This window comes from Molothrus ater, chromosome 6 (assembly GCF_012460135.2).
Source record: "Molothrus ater isolate BHLD 08-10-18 breed brown headed cowbird chromosome 6, BPBGC_Mater_1.1, whole genome shotgun sequence".
Lineage (NCBI taxonomy): Eukaryota > Metazoa > Chordata > Aves > Passeriformes > Icteridae > Molothrus > Molothrus ater.
Window position 1 is genome coordinate 45,507,380 of NC_050483.2, and position 22,954 is coordinate 45,530,333.

Consider the following 22,954-nt stretch of genomic DNA (forward strand, 5'->3'; position numbering starts at 1 on the left):
ATATAAGAGAACTGTCAAATACTTCATATTCCTAATGTAATACTCTCTGAATAGAAAACCTAAAATCCTCATGCCTCAGACTTATTCTGAAACACAGACACAAAGGATGCTGATGTTTCCAAGTACTGCACGTTCACAGGCTGCGCACTGTCCCCTTGACAGCTGCTAACACCTTTCCCAAATGCATGTTGACTAAAAAGCCCAATCCCAAAGCAGTATTTATACCTGTAATCCAGCACAGGACATACTGTCACAACATAAGAGGAGATACCAATAAAAAGCAAGAGAAAATGCCAAAGACAAATGGGAATTATTGCATGTTTTCAGTGCAGTACAGGCAAAGCTTTAAGAAAAGAAAATTAAATATAAAAATCTTGTTTTAGTGCTTCTCTTTTCCAACAGTTTCTACACAAGGGCATTCCAGCATCAGTTCCAGGCCAGTCTGCAGAATGCCACAGTCCCAGAATTACACAGACTCTGTGTTAATACAGCTGATCAGAGCAACCAGGTCAAGGGGACCTGCTTGGCACACCTGGACTGGGGTACAAACCTGCTCTCTGTGGCCCTTTTGGTTCCCTCAGGCTGGCTGTACCCTACTCCTCAGGACCTAGAAGTGCTGCCAGCACTGTTCTGGTATCTAGAGAGGAGAGACATGAAGCTCTGAGAGAAATTAAAGCTCGTCTCTTTTAAACTCTGATCAGCTACAGTTTTGGGGAGGTGGGAACATACCATAGAATAGCTCCCCTTTACTTCAATTATCTCCATACTCCCTTTTTCCAGATAGTCCCAGTTAGCAAAGATTTTTGATAGGCTGAAGGTGACTATGCAAAGAAGGAAACATCCCCTTCACACACCACATTGCCCCTGCCAGGCCCTCAAGCAAACCTACCTATGAATTTTCCCCCTTCACACGACAGAGATGAACTGGGATCATACAGTCTATCATCAGTGTCGCAGAGCCCGCACTCTGTCAGCTGTCTGCCACAAATTCCAGTCGTCTCTTCCCAAATGCACCAGGCAACAATTTCTACAGACAGCAGGTTTCACTACACCTTAAAATAAAAAGGGATTGAAAACAGGAGGATGCCTAGAAACAAGAGGTCTTTTCCATTGGTGGCTGCTTTTCAACCTGAGGAAGCAGGCAAAGATCCACCATAATTATGTCCCATTGGCAAAGCCATTGCAGTGAAAGGCAGCCGGGTGAAAATCACTCTCCCTCTGGTAGCTCCCCGTGCTCCCAGGGAACAGGCTTCCTACGCACAACCATATGGCATGGTTTGCCAGCACAGCCAGGGAGCTGACAGCTTTCCTAGTGGCCAGAACATAACCAGCCAAATCTGCTACTCAAATCAGAAGTTTTTTTCCTTGATTAGACAACATGGGCTTTGATGCATTTTGACCCAGATTAACCGGCTTCATCAGGCTCCAGAAACAAAGTTGGACTGGAAAGGGACTCGGTTAAAATTGCAGTGACACTAGCAGGAATCTGCAGAAGGGTCCCAGAAGGGTTTTGGATCCAAAACAGACAGTGCAAAGCTGCAGTCAGCTGGCACAGGGGAGGACTAGTCCGACTGGCCCTACAACATTCATGATGGGATGAAATACAACCCAAGGCTCCAGAGTGATTACACAGCCTGCCCCAGCCTCTGTAGACACTTTCCTGGAAAGATATAAGAATAGGCTTGAAGCAGAATTGGACCTCAGGCAGGAATATCCCCCTTCCAGTCTTTTCCCATAAATAGGCAGTGGGGGGCAAAGGGGAATGGACTTTAAATGGTTTTGCAAGAAGAAGCCAGATGAAAGCAAATCAGCTACAACTGAGAAAATCCAATCTACTTAACTGTCCTGCACAGAACTAATTTTGCCGGGTGCAGCTGTGACCTTGACAAACATCAGGTCAGTAGCAGCCTTACTATCTCCAAATGAAGGTAGAAGGCAGTCGTCCCTGAGGAGGCCTCCCCAATGTCAGAGAGAAAAGAGCTCTTTCATAAGGCACAGACTCTGGATCAAGAGGCATGTTACAGAAAGATTACACTGCAAATCTAATCCCCTATCCCTAATGCTTAACAATCTGATACATGAACCTGCCTTTCATCAAAGAGCTGGTGATTGCAGTATTGGGCAATCTGAGCAATGGCTAGGGGATGGGGTTGCCAGCTGTGTTGGCCAGCTCAGGCACAGGTGGCTGGCCACACCAGCTCCTCCTGGTAAGGAGTCCTTACACACACGTTCATCCAGCTACACATTGCAGCACGTCTGGTCAGTGAGTTTTAAAAAGGGTCCTAACATTTTCCACAGTTCTGGGACAAACCATCTCCTGGTCATCTTGTCTCCCGTTTTTTTCTGATGGGCGCAGAATGCCCATCAGATCTGACTACTTTCAGTCTTTAATGTTCAAACTGACTTTTGACAGCCTCATTCACTCCTCCCATATTAGGCAACACAGCACAGGCCAGAAAGAGTCATCTTTTGTTAACGCTTTCCACCCAAAAGGCATACATACAAAAGGTAGCTGTGCAAGTCCCACCTGCAGAAGGCAGAGGTCCTGGCCAAGGGAGCCAAGGTGACTTGTACCAGAATATGTTGGCTAGTCATTACTGCCCCACTGAGGATGTGTTATTAACACGTGCTACTGGTGTCACCCCTCACCTTCCAACAGGCACCATGTAGAGCTAGGTGGTGAGGCTGTAAGGCTTGCACTTCTAAGCTCAAGAGCCAGAAGAAAAAATTCTTTCATAATTTTAAATCAGGAATAAGCTCAAAACAAGGCAATATAGAAACACTGCCTTGAAATCAGAATCAGGCATATTAGCTACAAGAAGTTCCTTTAAAGTACTCAGAGCACATGGCCTGTGTGCATCTCAGAGTGCACAGAAACTACCTGTGTCAAAGACCAATGGTTTTCAACCAGTGAAAATACTATTATATACTGTGAACCCCATTTAAGTATTACAAATAGGAATGGGAAGAGTAAACCTCTTGTCAGGAGGTGTAAGTTTGCTATACAAGGAACCCTCATCACCAGTAAAAATTTTTAAGTGGTCCGCAGAGGAAAGAGGTGTAAAACCACTGCTGGAGATGCCTCTAATTGGCTATGGGACAGAGATTGACACAACATCTGCAGCTGAAAAATTCTTTGGGATGTTGATAAAATAATTTGGCCAAAGGGAGAAACATGCCAAAAAAAATTTCATCTTATTTTATTCCTTCAGTTCCTGTCACTTTAATAGAAATAAAAAGACTTGATCACACACTCCACGCCTGCACAGCACAGGTAAGCACAATGCTCACCACCAGCAGTGCTAGGGACAGCCGTGACCTTTTTTGTTATCACAACTCATTCTTATTGCACCATTTGTTACCATATGCTCTTTTTGCAGGAGCTTGCACTCATGCTCTCTGAACGTGAATCCCAGACTGTCATTCTGAGTGAGCAGGGCACCTCCAAATCATGGATGTCCTGGATTTGCCGAGAGATGCCTGCTAATGGATGGCTGGAGGTGAAAGCTGAATGGATTAAAACTAGCACTAATTCAGCAATGGAACAAACTACTACAGGAAGCAGTGATCTACACCTTGTCACCTCTGACATGTTAGGATCCAAATGCAGACAGCATTTAATAAAGGACCAGTTACTGGGTGTACTTCTCATCTGTATTATATAGGGTGTGATGCTCCCTAGCATTTTGAGAGCTTCTCCACTTCAGATCTGGGACTCTGTGACTCCTTGTCCACACACCCAGCAGACTGACTGCAGAGCTCATTTTATGATATATGAGAGATGTGAACCATTTTGGACTTTTTCCAAATCAGCAAGCTTTTTTTCCTCTAGCAATCTCCAGTCTGGAATTCCTCTGCTTCTGTTGGAGGAGTTCTTGGTGACTCACATGTGGATTGGGAGCTTTCTCAGCCCACAGCTGAAGGCAAGGGTGTTAAATATTTAATAAAGAGACAGCTTTTCTCCCAAATGTTTTGGATAAATAGCTGCTAAAAGAAACCAAAATACAAAAGGGTTTTAGCTGCTGGAATAAAAATCTCATTTTCCTTTTCCAACAATCACCAAGCTGCCCTCACTTGGGTTCTCTCCCTGGTGCCCACAGCTGTCCCCAGCTGCCACCACTGGCCCATGCCTGCACTCAGGAGGGAACCACACTTCAGCCAACCTCCTGCAGCCTTACCCATCCTGCAGCTAGGCTCAGCTTCAGTCACTCAAACTGCGAGGAGGAGGAACAGTAAAAGTAGCAGAAGTTTTAGCTGCAGTCTGAAAGCTGCTCTGGCCTTAGAAGTGCGGAGCTCCTGGCTGGGCCCACTAACAGCTGTTAGGCACCAGATATGGTAGCAGTGGCAGGGTGTCCAAGTAGTTTTACCCTGTAACTGTTGCCACATAGCAAGGCACAGGAGACATGCATCCTCACATGTCTGACTGGTTTTTAATAACAGGAAAGAAGTGAACATTCAAGAATTTCTGCTTGTTAATGTCCAATTAAGTATCAGTATTAAGGAAGAAACTGGAGCTTCCTAGGTCCACAGTTTCCAACATCTAATTATCTGCTAATTTTATTCTATATGAGTATTATGTGACTATGTTCTTTCTTTCTTTCCTTTCCATAACTACTTCCTAGTAAAAGTACCCCAAGTTGGAATGCAAAAAAAAAAAAAAAAAAAAAGAAAGAAAGAAAGGATCAAATTCTTGGATAATGAATTATAAACTCTGTTTGGTATCTGCCTACAGACATAGCAGGATGAAATCCTTATTTAAGCAGCAAACAGGATTTATTTAGGCATTCTGTTATCTCTGTTGAAGTCTCAAAACAGCACATACCATTGTGCTGCTAAACCCTATCAGAGGTCCTGCCATATAGGGGTGATAAGAGGTATAGACACTGGGTCACTGCTCAGCTGAAGGAGAGAAATGCGCTTTCTCTGTGGCTGTCCTCTAGTTAAATCCTCTGCTTTCAGCTTGAGGGTACACACAACCATCCTCAGTGTTATGTGTAGCAGCTGATGATCTCCAAGACCCTGGACTTTTTACTAAAAGGTCCTGAAGGTGGTTTGCACCAAGCATCCACAGCACCAACTTCTACCTCCCCGGTTCATTTGTTGGGAATGTGAAAATGGATGAATTTCAACTTGTGCAGCCTAGCCTTGTGAGCAAGGAGCTGTCAGTAGGGAACCCTGGGCTTTGGGCTGGACTGTCACCTGAAAGGTGCTGCTATAAAGGTTACCTCTGGCATTTATCATCCGCAGGGTGAGAGGCAAGACTCGTCTGCTCTGGTGAACCTTCTTCCAAGGCAGTGCCACTGCACAGATGCAATCAGCGTGTCCTGCATTGCTCCAAAGCTGTCAACATCTGTCAGGAATAGTAAATTTTATCTTGTTTGAGTGGAATGGGTTTCCATTAAAAAATATGTAAATAATGCTAAGAATAATAAAGAAAATTAGTTTAAACAGCATGGCAGCAATTAGCCACAGTTCTTACAGGGACTGGACAAGCACCCCAGCACCACACTGCTGCCAGCTGCAGCCCCAGCTCTGCCATCTGTGGGAGGAGGGTGAATTGGAGAAGAAGGCTGCATGGCTGTACTGGGTAAACTGCAGGACAGGACCCATAAATACATTAAACACTTCCTACTAGAACTCACACTCTATGACTGAAACTACATACCAACTCAAGCCAAAAATAAAAAACCAAAAGGGCAAAATATGAAGAAACCAACTTGAAAGCTTGTTACTGATACAAACCAAACAGAGGAATAATGACTAACTCAGAAACATGAAGCAGAGGTCAATGTCTGCCTTCCACTGTGCCTCACATAAATACACAGTCCCTTCTACCCGCTTCAATGGCTGCTTCAAACAAATCAAGCTCTTTGAGACACTTCACTAGGCTAAAATCACAAATTCTGATTTTGCTTATGTGCTGCTTCTGCTGCCTGGAGTCTCCCCATCTTGTTTAAGTACAGCATGTAACTGCAAGCAGAATGGCAGCAGCCTTTCTTGCCCCATGGTAAGCACCAGCACTGAGTGGGTCAGCAAAGATGGTCAGCAGCTCCTAAGAACAGAGATGGGCTCTTGCCCATCAGTAACCAGCCAACAAGAGCTAAATACCTGCAGTTACAGTCATGGGGACAGCTAACATGACACATACACCTGCAACTCCTTGTATCTGAGGATCTGTATGTATGAATGGTTCACCTTTCTATAACCTCTCCAAGGACTAAAATAACAAAATTTCCCCTCCCTTCTCCCCCTCCCCCACCAAATCTCTAATTTTTGCCCACTTGACTCAGAGAAGGAGACTTTGCTTGCACTATCTTCAAATATTAATAGTAAACTGCCACGGCACATTTCTTACTGTGATGTACTTGTATAGCTCTGGGTAATTCCCACTGGCATTAATGAGAATGGCTTATATAAATCTCTTTGCCTCATCCCATAATCATGATCATGGCTTTAAAGAGGGCAATATGCAATTCCTGGGTCTCCCCACTACAGGACAGGGTAGTTCCATTTTCAAGTTCTCTGTATTTCACAGGTTAGTCAAGCTACTCCAGTCAAACACCAGGTTAGGGCATCACCCCACACCTGTACCTCTCATGGAGCTAACCTGCAATCACTTTCCTAAGGAAAGTAAAGTATTTTCCTTGCCTGGATGTACAACATTGTCTGAGCCATTCTGAACAGGTTGTTCTGCTTTGGGAATTTAAATTCCTGCTGGAAGGAAAAGCACAAAAATGCTTGTTTTTGTTTACAGTAACATCTCATAATAGCAGTTACCATTATCATAATTTCATGGCCCCTATTCCCTGCCAGAAGAGCTTAGAGGCCTTTTCTGGTGAGGGAAAATCTTCCATCTTACAGTGACTACCTTAACTCCAAGTGTTCATCTGAGGGCATTTGGTACCAGCAGGTGAATTCCCAGGTCCTGGGGCCTTGTGGGAGCAGTTGGCTCCCTCCCCATCCAGAGAACTTCTCAAGCCATCCTAGGAAGCCTCTTTGAGGACAAAGTCTCCCCAGTACTACTGGGATGCAGCAGCTCTGCACTGCTAAGCAGATACGTCTGTCTAATTCAGAAACAACTCTATTCTTGCACTGCAACAATGCCAGCTCATCCAAGTCCAATTAAACCCCCCAAGAATGATTCACAGCAAACTGAGCCATATTTACTTTCAGTTCATTATCACACTCACAACTGGTAATTTTGGAAATGTTATATTCTGAGTTCAGCAGCGGGCTCCAGGCTGCACACCTCTTGCTATGGTATGTGCATGAGAGAGATGTATTTCTCTTTTCTTCATCCTCCTCCCTGTTCTGCCTCCTTAGAAGGGAATTAAGGCAGCAGAGAACTGTAAAAGCCCTGATGCTATCCATACCACAATATCCTAAGTAACATACAAACCAGAGGAAAAGCCATCTTTAACCTGCTAGACCAGTCCCAGGATAAATGTTTGCTCTAGGCAAGGACAAGACAAGTAGGTTCTTTAGTATTTTTTGTTTAATATCCTTTTAACATGAACCTGGACTGGTGCATAAATGAGCACAACTGCTCAAATGAGTCATACTTCTTTTTTAGGGCCTTGTTCTGGCAAAACTCCCACTGAGCTCAGCAGGGGTTTGGCAGAGTGGGAAATGAGGAGCAGCCCAGGACCCAGACCTGTGGGATGGGTACATGAGCACAGGGCAGCATTTCATTAAATACATCCAAGTTCCAAAACCTGTGAATATTTGTAATCTTCACAAATGGCAAAACAATACAATTTAAACCTAAATGCTCAGAGACAAGACAAAACTGGTGCTGAGATGCCAGATTGCACCGTTATCAGTTCTTAAAGCTCACAGTACCTTAAGTGCATTTAAAGGACCATAACTATTACAGCCCAATTACCACTGGAACCCCAGAGCAGGTGCACTCATCTAATCCAAAGCCTCAGAGAAAGCAATTCAAACTGAAATTGCTACAGGATTTTTGAAGTGTGAAAGGGACTTGTTGGGAGTAATTAAAGGCTCGAGGATGCAAAATAAAAAGGACATATCCTATCCAGACACAGGGGAAAGAAAGCACCATCTCCAGATGCTGATGGCAGGAGGTGAGCTCCCCAGCAGCTGAGTGGGCACCCACAGAGGGCCAGGGCAGCCAGGCCATTGGGGTAAGCAGGGGAATCTGTCTGCAGGACCCTGCTTGATACCATGCAGTTAGCACAAAGCAATTAATGTGACAATTACTGGCTAATGTGCATGCTATCTCCAGGTAAACATGGTCTCCACCATAGGATGGCATGGCCAAGGGAAGACCTCAGCAGGCAAAGGAGGGTGGTGGCTGGCAGGGAGATCACAGCCACAAATTTAGGGTAAGACACTTTGGTGAAAGCACCAGGAGGTTTTGGGGAATGCTGTAACCAGCAGCAGAACAAAACACACAGCAATGCTGAGTCACACACTAAACTGGAGTCAAACAGAACCCAAACAACACCCCCCCAGCATAGACAGAAAATAGAATAAAACAAAGAAAGGCAATAGAAACGAACAGGGTTCCCAGGATGTGATTCAGGTTCAGGATGTGCTGCAGGTTCAGGGATGTAAACAACCCTGAGCCCACCCTGAGAGTTGCTCATGGTGGCAGATAAAGATAAGAAATGCAGGATTGCTACTTAGGTTATGATACATCTAATCTTTCTTCTATTTAAGAAATACTGTTGTGGGATGGTCACAGGCTCTGGCTACCTCTGAAGGAAAAAAAAGCCATGCAAGTCAGAAGTCTTGCAGTTCCAGGGCTATACCAAGGAGACTGTGCTTGAATTCCAGGGTCCAGCCAGCAGGGAAGGGCTCCCAGGAGCAGAGGAGCAGCAAGGTGGTATCCATCAGGACTTTGGGGCATTGAACACCAAATGTTCTCTGCTTTGGGTCACACCACAGGAACTAGGGCCTTGGTCCCCTCCCCTGCCCCAGGAGCCACAGCTAGGAAAGCAAGCCAAAGAAAACACAGCTAAAACCAACATTTCACATATTTCCCCCCTTTTCAAGAGCCTGTGACATGCTATCTTAGGATTTTCACAGTCCATAATGATGTTTGGGCACTCCAGCTTAATCCCAAGGTCAAAAAGAAACTTAAACATTGGAATAAATAAATAGCAATGCTACCCTGCAGAGAGTATTAAAGCATTAATTTCAACAGACAGATGGCGTGGAGGGAGAAGGGCTATGTACAAAGAATGGAACCAGAAGCTGGATGCGAATTCTCGACCCTGGCATTCCTATACAGTAAAGTATCTCCCCCTCTCTTTAGAAATGAAGAATAAATAAACAAATAAATAAATAAATAGTAAAATTTAAAAGCCAACACAAAAACCCCAAGAAAACAAACAAAAAATAAAAAAGAAAAAAAAAAACCAACCCTCACAACCCACCAAAATACCCCCAAAACATAAAAACCCAAACAAACAAACCCACCAAAAAGCCCAAAACCCACCATACACCTTCCATTTTGCAGCAGTAACAAGGCCAGAAAAGTGGTACCACTGATGAGCAGGAGCCCAAGGCTTGCCACAAGCTGATAAAGGAGATCTCAGAAGAGGTGCTGCAGAGGTACTTTGTTTTCTACTGTCCAAACTCACCCAAAAGGCCCCGCTGTGTTCTGCCAGCCCCACACCCCTGGCAGTGCCAGGCTCCAGGGAGGAATGCCAGGGCCCAAGGCAGTGAGCAGGGAGGGGCAGCTCACCCAGCATCATCTCTTTCTCCCAGGGATCAGCTGAGTTCATGTGCCAACTAACCAGACAATACACAGCAGCAAGGAAAAATTATGGGCACATGCCTAGATCTCTGACTACCATAAATTTATAATTTTATTGCAGTAATATATCATAAAAGTGATCTGCCTGCAGCTATTCCATATTGTGGCACAATCCCATCAGATCTCAAAACACAAAGGAGACAGCACAGGGCACAAGCAGGAGGTGTGTCCTGCCTCCAGGGCTCACCCCCTGTGCCAGCCTCAATCCTGCACCCCAAACCCAGGCCAGGGGGATGGCGTGCATGAAGAGATGCACTGCCCAAGTGAGGCCCTCTGCCCAAGGCAGCTGCCTCATACCCTGCAGGTCCTGCTACTCCCATGGCACTGCTTTCCCCTGGTGTCCCACATCTCCTCCTCACCCTGCAGCCCCCTGGCCCCGAGAAGGCAGGGCAGTGCTCGTGCCAGCCTGGGAGCAGCGGGGAGCCAGAAACTACTTTTGCCAACACTGCTGAAATAACTGGATTCATCTCTCAGCATATGGCGGTATCTTCAGGGAGAGAGGAAGCCACTGCTGGCCTTCTTGCCAAATTCCTAGTATTTCTGGATATTTACATGTTGTGCATCTCAGGTTTCTGTTCTCCCCCTGGCTGCTTGCTGTGGCAGGATGACGCAGCCTGGCCGGAGATACCCAGCCCAGAGCCCTTGCCATGCTAACTACACACAGCCAGTTTTAGCCATCTCAACCTACAACAGTTTGCTCCCAGATTTAAGCAGGATAGCCAACAAAAAATTAGCCTTTTTAATGCATCCATAAAACACCATAGCCTCCCCCTTGAGAACCACAACAGAGTTCATGGAGAGTCTAGGAAAGCGCCCACCACACAGAGATGGGTGTCCCAGCCCTGTTCAGACATGGCTCTGAAGAACTGTGAAGGACAACAGCATGAAAGCACAGATAAGTATTTTCAACATAGGAAAGATGCTTTCCAAGAGGTGCGAGCTTCACTTTTTAAATTAAAGGGAAAATCTGCCAGCTAAATGACCTCTGGTGCTGGATTGCCCCCACTTTCACTAAAAAAATGTACCACCTTTGGTCTCAGAAAGGAAGCAGAAAAAACCCACAAAACTGAGTGGACAAACTCACTGATTGCTTACACCCACAGGCTGGGGAACCAGAAGAGATTTCTTACAGATCCTAACTTTGGTTTGGGCTTCACCAGAAGAAGGACTTGCCCAGCCATGGTGGTGGCTCATGCCCCAGCAGGAAGAGGCTGTGCACAGCCAGGAGGCAGCTTAAAGGAGCTGCAGCTGACACCAACCAGGAGGAAGGCTCAGCTTCAGCAACTCAACCCTTGACTTCCTTTGAGGTGATGTTCACACACAGAGATTGGTTATACTGTGAAATTACTCTTCCCTTCCAACTTGCAGCCCTGTGTTGAAACACAAATATTGAAAATAACACTCTGAAATGCTCATAAGCTCAAGCAAGGCACAAGCAGCCTTTGGCATCATCAGATGAAGAACCATGACCACAGGTTGCTCCACTGGAAGACAAGAAGAAGCCAGCAAGCACATGGCACCTGGAGGCACCTCCTCGACCCAAAGCTCCTGTGTGAGCTGCCCTCAGCCACGGACTCCATCTGCCCAGCTGTCCATCCCCAGGACCCAGATCTGTTCCAGAGCCAGAGTTTCAGACACAAAGACATCTCAGCTTAGCACCTTCCAGACAAAATGAACACTGCCATGTTGATGTAACCATTGGCAAGCACAAATACATTTACTTTGAACTGAAAAAAATCACTTGCATTCCCAAACTGAAGCCAAGAGCAATTTTGCCAATATATCCAGAACAGGGATAGTTATGTCTTATGTCTCCCAAATATTTCCAGAAGATATTATGAAGGGGTTGGATCTCTATTAATGTGTGACAATAGCATAAAAATATGATAAAAAACCCATATGTATCTTCTCAATAGTACATTTTTGAAAAGAAGCCAGCTGGCATACAAATACATGATGTATTGAACAGGTTACAAACAAATACATGTTCTAACAAAAATGTTTGCAACTTTTTCCAATGAGCATTTAAAATATATTGACAGCAATAATTACAATGTTCTTTGAATACTCAACAAAGAGATGGCGGCATTTCAAATAACCCACTTTCCAAAGACTCCATATAATTCTGTGTGCCAGGAAGATATGTTGGAGCAACAACTACATATTTTTCTATATACATACACTTACAATAAGTATGTATTAATTTATACTCATAAATGCATATACTTTATATGTGTATTTTATATACACATAAAATACACAGATATACAAACAAGTCTTACTTAAAATTAAGAAGTAGAATTCTATAGTGTCAGAAATAGAACAAACTGCAGATGAAATTTAAAAGTCATTAATCTGCCTGATGTAAGAATGGAAAAAACTTCTGCTCCAGGCCTTTCTTTTGCATTAAAATCTGCACATGGTCTGTGGTATCAGTTTGGTTTAAGTTTTCACTAATTGTTTTCACAAATAGCATTTCACTCTTGCTGTCACAATCTGAAGATCAAGCTGGCTGACAAAGGTGATGAGAAGTTAGTGAAGAACTGTCCCAAGCTTCTTTCAGCAGGGTGGCAGTGGAGACTGCAAAGCTCCATGAAGCCTCAACATTCACAGGGCAGCTGGTATAGTTCAGTTGATAGATTACCCTTCTTTATATATTTCCTTTCATTTCAGTTACAGCCCAGAATAAAGTGTCTTTTCCAGCACAAAATCTTTTAAATCACCAGAGGGAATTCCAGCAAAACAACTTTTTTTTTTCCAGACATGCTTTTCCTCATCCATTACTTCACAGTAATCCTCAGCTTCCCAAAGAGAATCAAATGTTATTCTTAGGAGTCTTCATGAACTACCTGTAGATGCCTTCACGTTCTGATCCCTCTTTCCATCACAGACCCCCCTGTTCCAGTTCTCCCTGTTCCCTCCCTCCTCTGGAGGCTGAGTGAGGAAAGAGAGGGAGATAGGGCAGCTTCAGCCTCCAGCCAGTCTCAGCATCGAGTAACCCCCATCCATGCAGATTTAACACTCTCCCATCTACATCAGGACACAGCTCCTTCCATCCACCCCCAGGAGGGATGGTGGAGATTTCAGACATGCACTGACTAGCAAAGAGGGACAGCTACCAGTAAACACACAGATGAAATGCAAAACTTCCCCCCACTTGGGTTTAATTCCAACCTCTGCAACATCCTACAGCCAAGAGAAATAACTTAGAAACTGCTAAATTCTAGCATGGGTACAACAGACTTCTCTGGAGTAGGGGAAATGAATTAGGCAGTCCCTCTTTCTCTGCCTTGCTGCAGCTCTCTACAGATGTTCATAAGAATCTGCAAATGATTCAGACAGCAGCATTCACCATCATGATCAGCTCAGCCAATTATTCCTATACTTATCTATTAAATTTAAGAAACCCCTGAGAAGCTGAGCCTTTCACAGACTGGGAGATGACATTAATTCACCAAGAAAAGTTTTTAGGAAAATCTTGCCACAGAGTTCTTGCTTGAACCCTCACTGGAGACATACTATGGGCTCCACCAGCAAGAGCAGAATCCTAGCAGACCTGTGCATTTTCCACTGTGAGCATGGCACAATTAGCAGCATTAATGGACAGACTGTTCATTTAATTCAGTTTTTTGTTCCACAAATAAAGTCCTCTGTCTGTTTTTTATTTGGTTTTATAAATTAACCTCTTTCTTTTCTCATTAAGTAAACAATGAATGAAGGATTACTCTGTGGGAAAGATGCAAGTGCAAAGGGCAGCGGTTTTATACTGCTGCAGCTATTTCCTTTCATCCTTCCAAATAACTCTGCTCTAGAAGGCAGAAAATCATTGAGGTCTAATCATTTATTTAGTAAGATACACTGTTTTCTTTTAGCTTAGGCAAACTTGTGGCTGTAAAGCTCTGCTGAAAGTTGGTCTGTTTGTGAATGGCCCCGGTCCTGCACACGGTGATGGAGAAGCTGTTTGCGTGCACTGGACATCAAGCAGCAGGGCAGCACAGGGAAGGACACACCACGGCCTGGTGCACTTTGCTGGCTGGGCCTGAAGTTGCTGTCAGTCTCATCACAGGGTTTTCCATCTTCCCTGCACCTCTGGTACCAGGCAGTCACGCAGCTGAGGATCCCACAGGGCTGGCTGAGCCACAGCTGGCTCTGAGGTGGATGCTTCCAGCAGACACTTCACTGCTGGTTTGTTTGCCTCAAGGGCACCTTCTCCTGGTCTGACTGGCCCCCCACTTTCCCTGTATGGGTGGCAAAACAGTCACATGCTGGGATCTTGCTGAGAAAAGCTAAGCTTTACAGCAATAAAACAAATTTTATGCCTTCATTTCTCCCCTATTAAAGCATGACAGCAGGCTGACAGAAATGGCCATTCACCTCTGCTCAGTGCTGGTGGAACAATCTCAGAGCACTGGGTGCAGAGACAGTGAAGTACTGGAGCAAGACCTGTGGTGTGCTGCTATGGTCAGGGAGCTGCAGGACAGGACAGGACAGGTATGGAGAGGCTGAGAGCAGCCACAATAAGACAAGGCTCCAGGGAGAGCTGTTTACAACCACAGGGGTGTGGGAGGGTGTAAGAGGCTGAGTGGATTTCCTTTGGAGGATCACAGGAACAGGGCAAGAGACAACAGACACAGGATGAGCATAGAAAGTTCCAGTTGGATGATGAACAAAAAAAATCCACAAAAACTACAATGAGAGTAGCGAAGTGTTTGAGCAGATGAGCCAGAGAAGCTGTGAAATCTCCATCTAGGAGCAGCTGGCTTTTGTTGGCCTTTAGCAGGCCGTTGGACCAGACAACTACCAGCAGTCCTTGCCAGTGTAAATTATTACACTGTGATCCTGTGGTCAGGTTTTGGAAACAAGGAAGGTTTTGACACTGCATGCACAAGCAGATCTGGCTGAGGCAAAGCTAAAAACAGTAGCCAAAGAGCAGTTACCTCCTCTGCCTTATCAAAGTCTCTCTCTTCAAAATACAACAAACATGAAGATGTTTACAGAATCTTTTCCTGTGAACTTACACCAGGCCACTGCTGAAGGCTCTTGGCACTGGTAAGGCCCTCCTAACAGGTACCTTATGCTCCTGTTGCCAGTGGGGTCACTGCATGACACCTGAGTACACAACTTCTCATCTCACCAGCAGGTAAAGCTTTGGCATGACATAGATTGCACCAATGTGCTCCTATGGTGAGCAAGTAATGTGAGTACAAGGAGCTTGCCCAGTCAAAAAGAGCCTCTAAAGTCACATAGCCATAATATGGGTATGCAACACCTCTATGTTCTCATTCCAGTGCTGTATGCCCTTTGCTGATGCAGCCTACTTTATGTCTGGAGAGCTAACAGAGAATTGCAAGCCAGTCTCACTAGTATGGACCCTGCTCTATGTTCAGGCTAAACTCTACTGCCAAGTCTGGTTCCTGTGGTACAAATGCAGGGCACCTTCAAAAACTCCCAATGGACAAAGGTTAATGAGAAAACATACTGGAGATCTCACAGATACACACCCAAAACCAGAAATGCAACCAGTGTCCAATCCATATTTCTCTTAGGCCTTCCACAGCACTGAGGATGAAGAGTCATTTCCTGTCAGCAGCCTCCTCAGAGAGGCTCCTCTAACAGCAGCTCTGCCAAGCCATGGACCACCACCATCATCAGATGGAGACCGTGGGATCCTGCAGGCAAACTCTTCCCTAGGAAAGCCCCATTTCTCCAGAGGCCAGCACAAGGAAACATTTCCCATAAACCTTCTGCTCTCCAGGCTGGGCAACAGCTTTGTTGGATGCACAACAGCTCTGGATGCACAAAAACTTCCTTATTTAATTAGATTGAAAGGAATTTTTGAATTTTGTTTCAGCTGGGACAATTAACCAAGAGCACTGTATCCTACTGCCCTCATTCCCACTTCATCAATCTTTGTGTCACCCAGAAATTTTATCAGAAATAATTTTATATTTACTTCCGTATCACTGCCAAAAATGATGAATAGCATGAGGGTTCTGACTGATCCCTGCAGAGTTACATTAAAAAATGTTCACATTCAGTAAAGATTCCCTATTGACAACTACTTTTTGAGCTCTGTCAGTTACCTTGTTCTTAATACATTTAAGATATGCTTCAGTAAAAGTATATAGTACTAATATTTTAGTAATAATGTCATGTGGAATAAAATCAAACGCCTTACAGAAGTTAAAGTATATTATACCTACACAGTTATCTTATCCCCCCAAACTTGCAATCTTATCAGATAAATCAGGTTTGTTTGACAAGACATATTCTCCAAAAAAGAATGTTGAATGGCATTAATTATATTCCCTACCTTTAATTCTCTAAATCCTCTCTCAGTTCTATTCTTTTGCCTGGGATTGATGTCAGGCTAAGCTGCTGGCAGTTACCCGGGATCTTCCTCTTGCACACGTTTGCTCTTTGTGAATTTCCAAGAGGCTTAGGAAGTTAACAGAACAGACCAGAGATCTTCTGCATCAACTTCTTTTAGAATTTCTGACCATATCTATAGTCACTCACCAGAAAATGTTCAAGCACTACTTCACTTCATTGTTTTGCACAGACTGAACTGCAGGTGCTGTGACACAACTCGTACCTCTCCCTGGACTTCAGCATGCACAGCAGGGGCAGACCATGGACAGAGACTGAGCAGAGCCTGAGATGAGATTGGTGGAACATGGACAGTGCTCCAAGGAGTCTGCTCACACTGAGGATTTTAAGGAATTTTAAGGAATGCTCTGTCTTGCTCCCAACCCTTCCCTGTCCATCAACCCAGTCTGCAGCCAGGCTTACATTTCACATCAACACTAAACTATCCCACAGAAATCCTTCTGAATTCTTTCTGAGAAAGAAAATATTGCCATCAAGTTTGGGCAGGAATCTCTACCCTGTTCTAACAACTGGTGACCTTACTGAAACTTTTTGTGTTTTATCACCTCTCATTTAGCAAGAGCCATGCAATCTACCAGGCATGAAGCCTTCAGTGCTATAGAGATTGCCACAAAATGCCCTGGTGCATATCTTCAGCAACCTAAGACACAGCTCTCCTATAAGCTTTGTACCACCCAACTGCATGAAATCCAGACTTGTGTCTTCAAGTCACCAAGTCCACACACAGCAGGTCCAAGCTGTCGACAATATCTCCAGCAGTGTCCAGCTGAGGACTCTGTGATCAGCAGTTTGAGTCTTCAAGCACAGTAGAGCTTTCTATTGAGTTGGGAAAGCAGTGCAGGAAACAGCACTTCCCTGAGAGCTGCACTGAGTCTGGGGCTAACCTCCAGGAATTAAGGGAATCTTATCTAACAACACATAAAATAATAAACAAAACTCACCTATCACAACAGATCCCAGTATTGCTTCTTGAAAAGGGACCTTACACCTCAATGCATTTTGCTGAAAAGCCCTCCACTGCTAAAGGATAATTCATCTGACATAAGGATGTGGTGCTCCAGACAGCTGGGACACACACCTGAGAGGAAGCTTTATAAATACCATCCAAGGCAATCCAGAGCCAGTGTGTTTGCTCCAGTCAGTGTTGTTACAATGGGAGAAAATTACGGATTTAAATAAAACTGTTCTAGCAGGAGGTACAGTATCACATCAGTGAGAAGCATTAACCACGCTTATTCCACTTCACCCATTAACTATTTTTAATTTTTAAGCAAGTTATTAGAGCTACTATAATATTATAAATATTGTATTACTCATTCAAAAAGATTAAATGGTCTCAAAAAAGAGAAGATATTCTTGTTGCTGCTTTAGTGGCTCTTTGTGATTGGCTACCTTGCTACTCTACCTCTCTACCCTTCCCTTACACTTCTCTAGGACATAATGGATTGTACTGGGTGCTCTCAACTTCTTTCCATCCTAAGGGGCAGTAGAAATACCCAGCATCAAGCAGAATCGAGCTCTGAACACATCCAAGCTAAGTAAAATGACACTGTGAGCCTGCTGTGGTGTGACACTTGTGATCTGCATCACATAATCCAAGATGCTGCAAAGTGCTGACCTCTGCCTATCACTGCACTGGTCACCTGGGCTCCAGGGGAGAGGCAGAGCAGCATTCCTAGAGACAATTCTCTCCCCAGCAGCACTCCTTTGGCTGAGCCAGTCTGTGCCCTGCGTGCTCATTTCTTTCTGGGGACTGGGAAGGGGTGCTGCCAGCCTGGGTGTGTGCACCCACAGCCAGGTGAGTCCCACTGCACAGGACAGACAGCCCGGCTGGAACACTTCCAACATCTGTAACAAAGGCTCTAAGCTATCTGTACCCACTCAAGGTAATTTCTTATAATATAAATCTATTTAAGACTGGAAACAGTCCTTTCTGGTTTGTGTTTATAGAACATGGAGTAAAGGCAGGATCACAGGTCATAATCAGGTTCACCAGGAGTCTCCACAGTACAGATTAATGATGTGCTCCTTAGGACCAGCACTGGTAAGGGTGAGCACACTTCCATGCCCAGACCCCAGCTGCCATTCCTTACAGTATGCAGCTTACAGTATGCAGCTTACAGCACATTCTCATTTGACTCCTCAGTGAAGGCAGAAAAAGAAAGTTGATTTAACCATGAGAAGGAAAGCCTTTCTTGACCTGTCCTGAAATGGGAACCCATAAGCAGCAAACCATTATCTCTGTCAGAAGGAATGGGACCCACACGTGCTGAATTTGGCTAAAGACATGACAAGACACAAATTAGGAATGAATATGACAAGAGTTGTGCTCAGACTGGGACTTGAACCACTTGTTCCCTGATCACACTTTCAACTGCAAGAAATGTTTCTCCCCAACAACCCATGAATCACTCAATTAAAATCTTAATATATAGCATTTTACTGTAATACAGGCTCCTGTCTGGTAAACACAGTATTAGTTTTTCATACTCCCAATTAATTTCTCAAGAAATTAGCACACCAGCATTTGGAAAACATTCGTTCTTTTGAACTTCAGCCATCCAGTGCCCCACTTCCAGGTGCTTTCCTCTGCCACCCTGTACACAGCCATTTTAGAAACAGCACAGAGAAAACCAACAGCTGTCACTGAACAAAGCTCCACCATCCAGGAGATGGAAGTTATCAATCTAGAGTTGAAGGACTTGAACAAAATGAATAAGAAAGAATCCTTGCAAGGTGGAAGAACAAAGAGACAGAACAGCAGCTTTTCAATCAAGAGCCACACACTATATGCTTTAGGAAATAACAAGTTCAATAGCCAGTTGATAAATAGCTTGCCACCAGAAAGTGCATTTGAAATGACACATAACTGCCACATACACAAGCCCAGAGTAAGCAAGAGCCACATTGCCCTCCCACATGCAGCTCAGTGCTGCTGTGAGTTTTCTCTGCCTGTCCATACCAACACCATGTCCCAGGGCACTCCCTGCCCCCTAAGGTCAGGGGCACATGGAGGCAGTCATCCCAGGACACAGGTGCAAGAAACAGCTTCACAGCAGCTGCATGCCCACAAACAGCTGCTCTGGGGGGGTCCACCAGAGGGAGCAACACCAATGAAGCAGAGCAATGTTTCTTGGGTTGGGGCAGATTTTTCTCACTTTAAGGGGCTGTGAAATGTTTTTGCTTTAGGAGAATTGGTGCTTTCCCTGATACCCTTTCATGTTTCTATACCATAATTTGCAGTGTTCAAAGAGCCTGACACAACAGCACCTACACCAGCACAGCCCTTTTGCCTCCTCAGGCTCCCAGGTCCTGCTTTCTCAACATCACTCACACACATCCAGATCCAGCAGAGCACACGTTCAGGTTTCAACTGCCGAGAAGTTCATTACTTTCAATAGGCCTATAAAAAGATTTAAAGTCAAGTACATTCGTAACTGCTTTCCTGAATCAAACCCTAAGTAAAAAGCTTGTCAACATAAATAAAGGCACCAGAGGCAGACCATGAAAGATATCTGCGATTACACAGGTAGGATTTTGTGTCAGGTTTTCAGCAGGATTTAGTCCAACCGTTGTAAATGTGCAAGGATTTTAAATTTATCCTTGAGAGCAAGACCAGCACGTCTTCTAAAGGAAACCAAATAGTGAACAAATGCATCCTATAATAATTAAATATTCCATAAAATTAAGAGGCATCATAAAGTCGTATTTGGAATTAAAATGTTGGCTTTGCACAACACTCTTCAACAGCAAGAGCCCTCTGATTCCTCCAAAGGCTTCTTAGGCTGCAACCCAAAAGCACCTGGTGCCCCTGTGTGTGTGCCCAAGTATCCTGATGCTGGTCAACCACAGGACAGGGAAGCACAGCCAAAGTGGAGGTCATAGCTGGCCATGCCAGCTGAGCCCAGTTCAAGAACAAAAGAAACTACCAAAGAGAGAGAGGTCAGTGACACACAGAGCATTTGTTGAGCTCCTACAGCCCGTGGTTTATTTGTTACTACAGATAAGGACCTTTCTGGAAAGGAGGCAGAGATTCTGCTGGCAATATGGCTTTAAGACCGTGATGGAGGGGAAGAGCAATACCATCAACGTGAACGATCTCACAGCACCTGCTCCCAAACTAACGTGATGTAGTCAACCAAATTAATCGTTTTAAGGAGGATGGCATGAAATGCATTTTCTGCAGCCCCAGCACAAGAGCCAGCCACTGAGAGAGGCAACATCCCCCAGCACTGAGCTGGTGCCGTCCCCTCTGTGTGCAGCACAGTGAATACACTGTAGCTGTAAAAGGGAGCAGTGGCAGGACATCCATCTTCCTCCAGGAAGGTTGCTGGGCAACCAGCAAGCTTTTGGCTGGGCCCTGACGTCTGCACGCACACGCACCTCCTCCAGCTCCTGCAACTAACTTGATTTTGATGGATTAACATAAGATGAAAATCTACTGAGCTTCTCTCTCTCTCCCCGACACACAGGGTTCATTAAGATACAAAGGAAAATACAATAAAGCATCGACTTCTAATGCATGCAGAAGACCATGCAAAGGACAGCACAGACACTACTGATACCAATGTTCTGAAGTGGTCCCTTATTTTATGGTAGGGAAAAATGTATTTATTTAGTAAAAATCTCATTAAAATAATAATAATAATAAAGCATAACAGACACCCAAACTGTGATTCTCTTTCATTCTTTTCTCTTTTGCATCCTTCAGAAATGCTGTTTATTTTTTCACTGCTCCTAGTCATACGATATTCTAAGATTATTTCCCTTCACCTGCTGGAGAGACACCACTGGGACACAGAAGTTCCCTCTAATCCCATCCAGCCAAGCATTTATACCACTCTTATTAGCTTGGTATCCCAGTACCCTACTGAGCTGCATTATCATTAATTGTTTCTCAAGTGTTAGCCACAGGCTCAGCTTTACACAGTACAAAGCAAAGATGTGATCCCTGCCCCGAGGAGTTTTACATGCTAAACAGATGGTTAATGACAGCAGCGTAATGACAGCCTTTGGACTGGTACGGGATAACATTTATGGAACAAGGAATAAATTAGCTGGGATTCATGACAAACTGCATTTGCTTTTCCTGGAGAAAATTTGGGGGAGACTGCTTTCCATGAAAACCTGGAAATGTGTACTGGGCTTGAAATCCAAAAAATCATAACCTCAGTATTTTTTGCAAATGAGAAGCTTTATTCTAAGAGAATATTTTTACTGTAAAACTGATCAACTTTCTTTCACCAAACACACACAGGGTGTTGAGTCAGAAAGAGGAGAATTTTAACTAAACAAAAATTATTAATATTAAAAAGACAGAACATAAAATGTTTTAGTAATCCCTGAGTTTAAAAATGTTCTTTTAAAAAATATGAAAAGGCAAAATGGAAAACAACTGATGAGCTGAATGGGAACCAGAGGTTAAGGTGTCAGGCCATGCCATCGGGTGAACGCAGTGCTGAGGACACAGTAACATACAAGGTTTTGGGCAGGTACAAATAAAGAGATGGGCACAACACAGTAGCTTTAAGACCTGCAAGGCCAGTGAAGGAAGCTGATGAAGATACCCCTCCACACATGGATTATTTATTTCTCCAAGATCAGCATCACTTGCAGTGCAAGCTCCCCCCAGGCAGCAGCAGGGACAGCATTGCTGTGACTGTGCTGAGGGGACACCAACTCCCCCCACCCAGGCTGGGACCACCAGTGGGACAGGGATGGAGGCTGCTGGGTGGCATCTCCCACTGCCTGCATGCCAGCAAGGTGCTGAGCTCAACTAACTAATTCCAATTAACTGGGACATTTCTTGTGCTCCTAACATCTGGCTGAGACAGGGCTCAAACCAGCATTTCTGTCCTCCTCGCCAGCCCACATTATTGGTTTCAATATACATACGAGAAGATGGATAGCTCAGAGACCACAAACCCACAGAGCCCAACTTCTGGAGTGTCCCATGCTCCTGCTGCACCTGAGTGGGACAAGGTCAGGGGCAGCTTGAAATCTTCTCATGAGACAGAATTCAGAATTCAGAACTGCTACTGGCATTGGTGTTAGTATCTGCAGTGCTAGAAAGCTGTTCATAATTTGGGTAGCACACTGCATGAAGTACAGGGTACTTCTGTATGATTTCTACAAGCCTATTCTCAATTTTACAGTAAAAGCACATAAAAATATATTTTCTACTCTGTTTTGTAGTGTAATGAATGGTTGTGGTTTTTTTCCTCTCAGCCTCACTGTGACCTTCTGGCATTGGGCAGGCTGCCCCAAAGAGACTTCCCCACACACCAGTCCTTTCCTGCATTCTAGAAATGCATTTCCAGTTTTTTATTTAACAATAACTCACTCTCAATTCCCCTGTGAACTTCACAGATCTTTAGATAAGACACTAAAATAGGAGCTGTTACTACAGAAAAGGCTTCTCCTGGATGGTGGAAGATGTAGGTCCAGCTACCTTTCCATTTCATTTCCCATTTATAGTCCTCCAAGTAATATTTGAGAAGGTTATTAAAAGGCAAGGTTTCTTTTTCCTTTCCAACTCAAGTATTTAAGATCTTGCAGCTCATTGAAAGCCACAAAAACTCAAACCCTTTAGCCATTTCTAAACAGGCTTGTATTATTTCTATGTCAGCAGATAAAATACCTCCAAAAACAATGTCACAAAAAATAAATCCTCAGAAATTACATGAAGACCAAGAAAGGTATAATCACTAAGCATTTAAATAAGGAGACAATAGAATCTTCAGCCCAATAGGATAAATACCTTTAAAAGTCCCAGTA

General features: G+C 44.3%; 1 protein-coding gene across 2 annotated transcripts in view; it reads right to left on the minus strand.

The window, feature by feature from the left end:
- FOXN3 (forkhead box N3) overlaps nucleotides 1-22,954 on the minus strand; it is a 205,088-nt gene that overhangs the window by 161,736 nt on the left and 20,398 nt on the right. Inside the window, exon 2 of one of the 2 annotated variants that reach the window (XM_054515189.1) lies at nucleotides 5,226-5,350. The exons of the other annotated variant lie outside the window; for it this stretch is intronic. The gene's annotated coding sequence lies outside the window, so the exon portion shown is untranslated. The remainder of the gene's footprint in view (nucleotides 1-5,225; nucleotides 5,351-22,954) is intronic. 2 annotated transcript variants of the gene reach the window in all.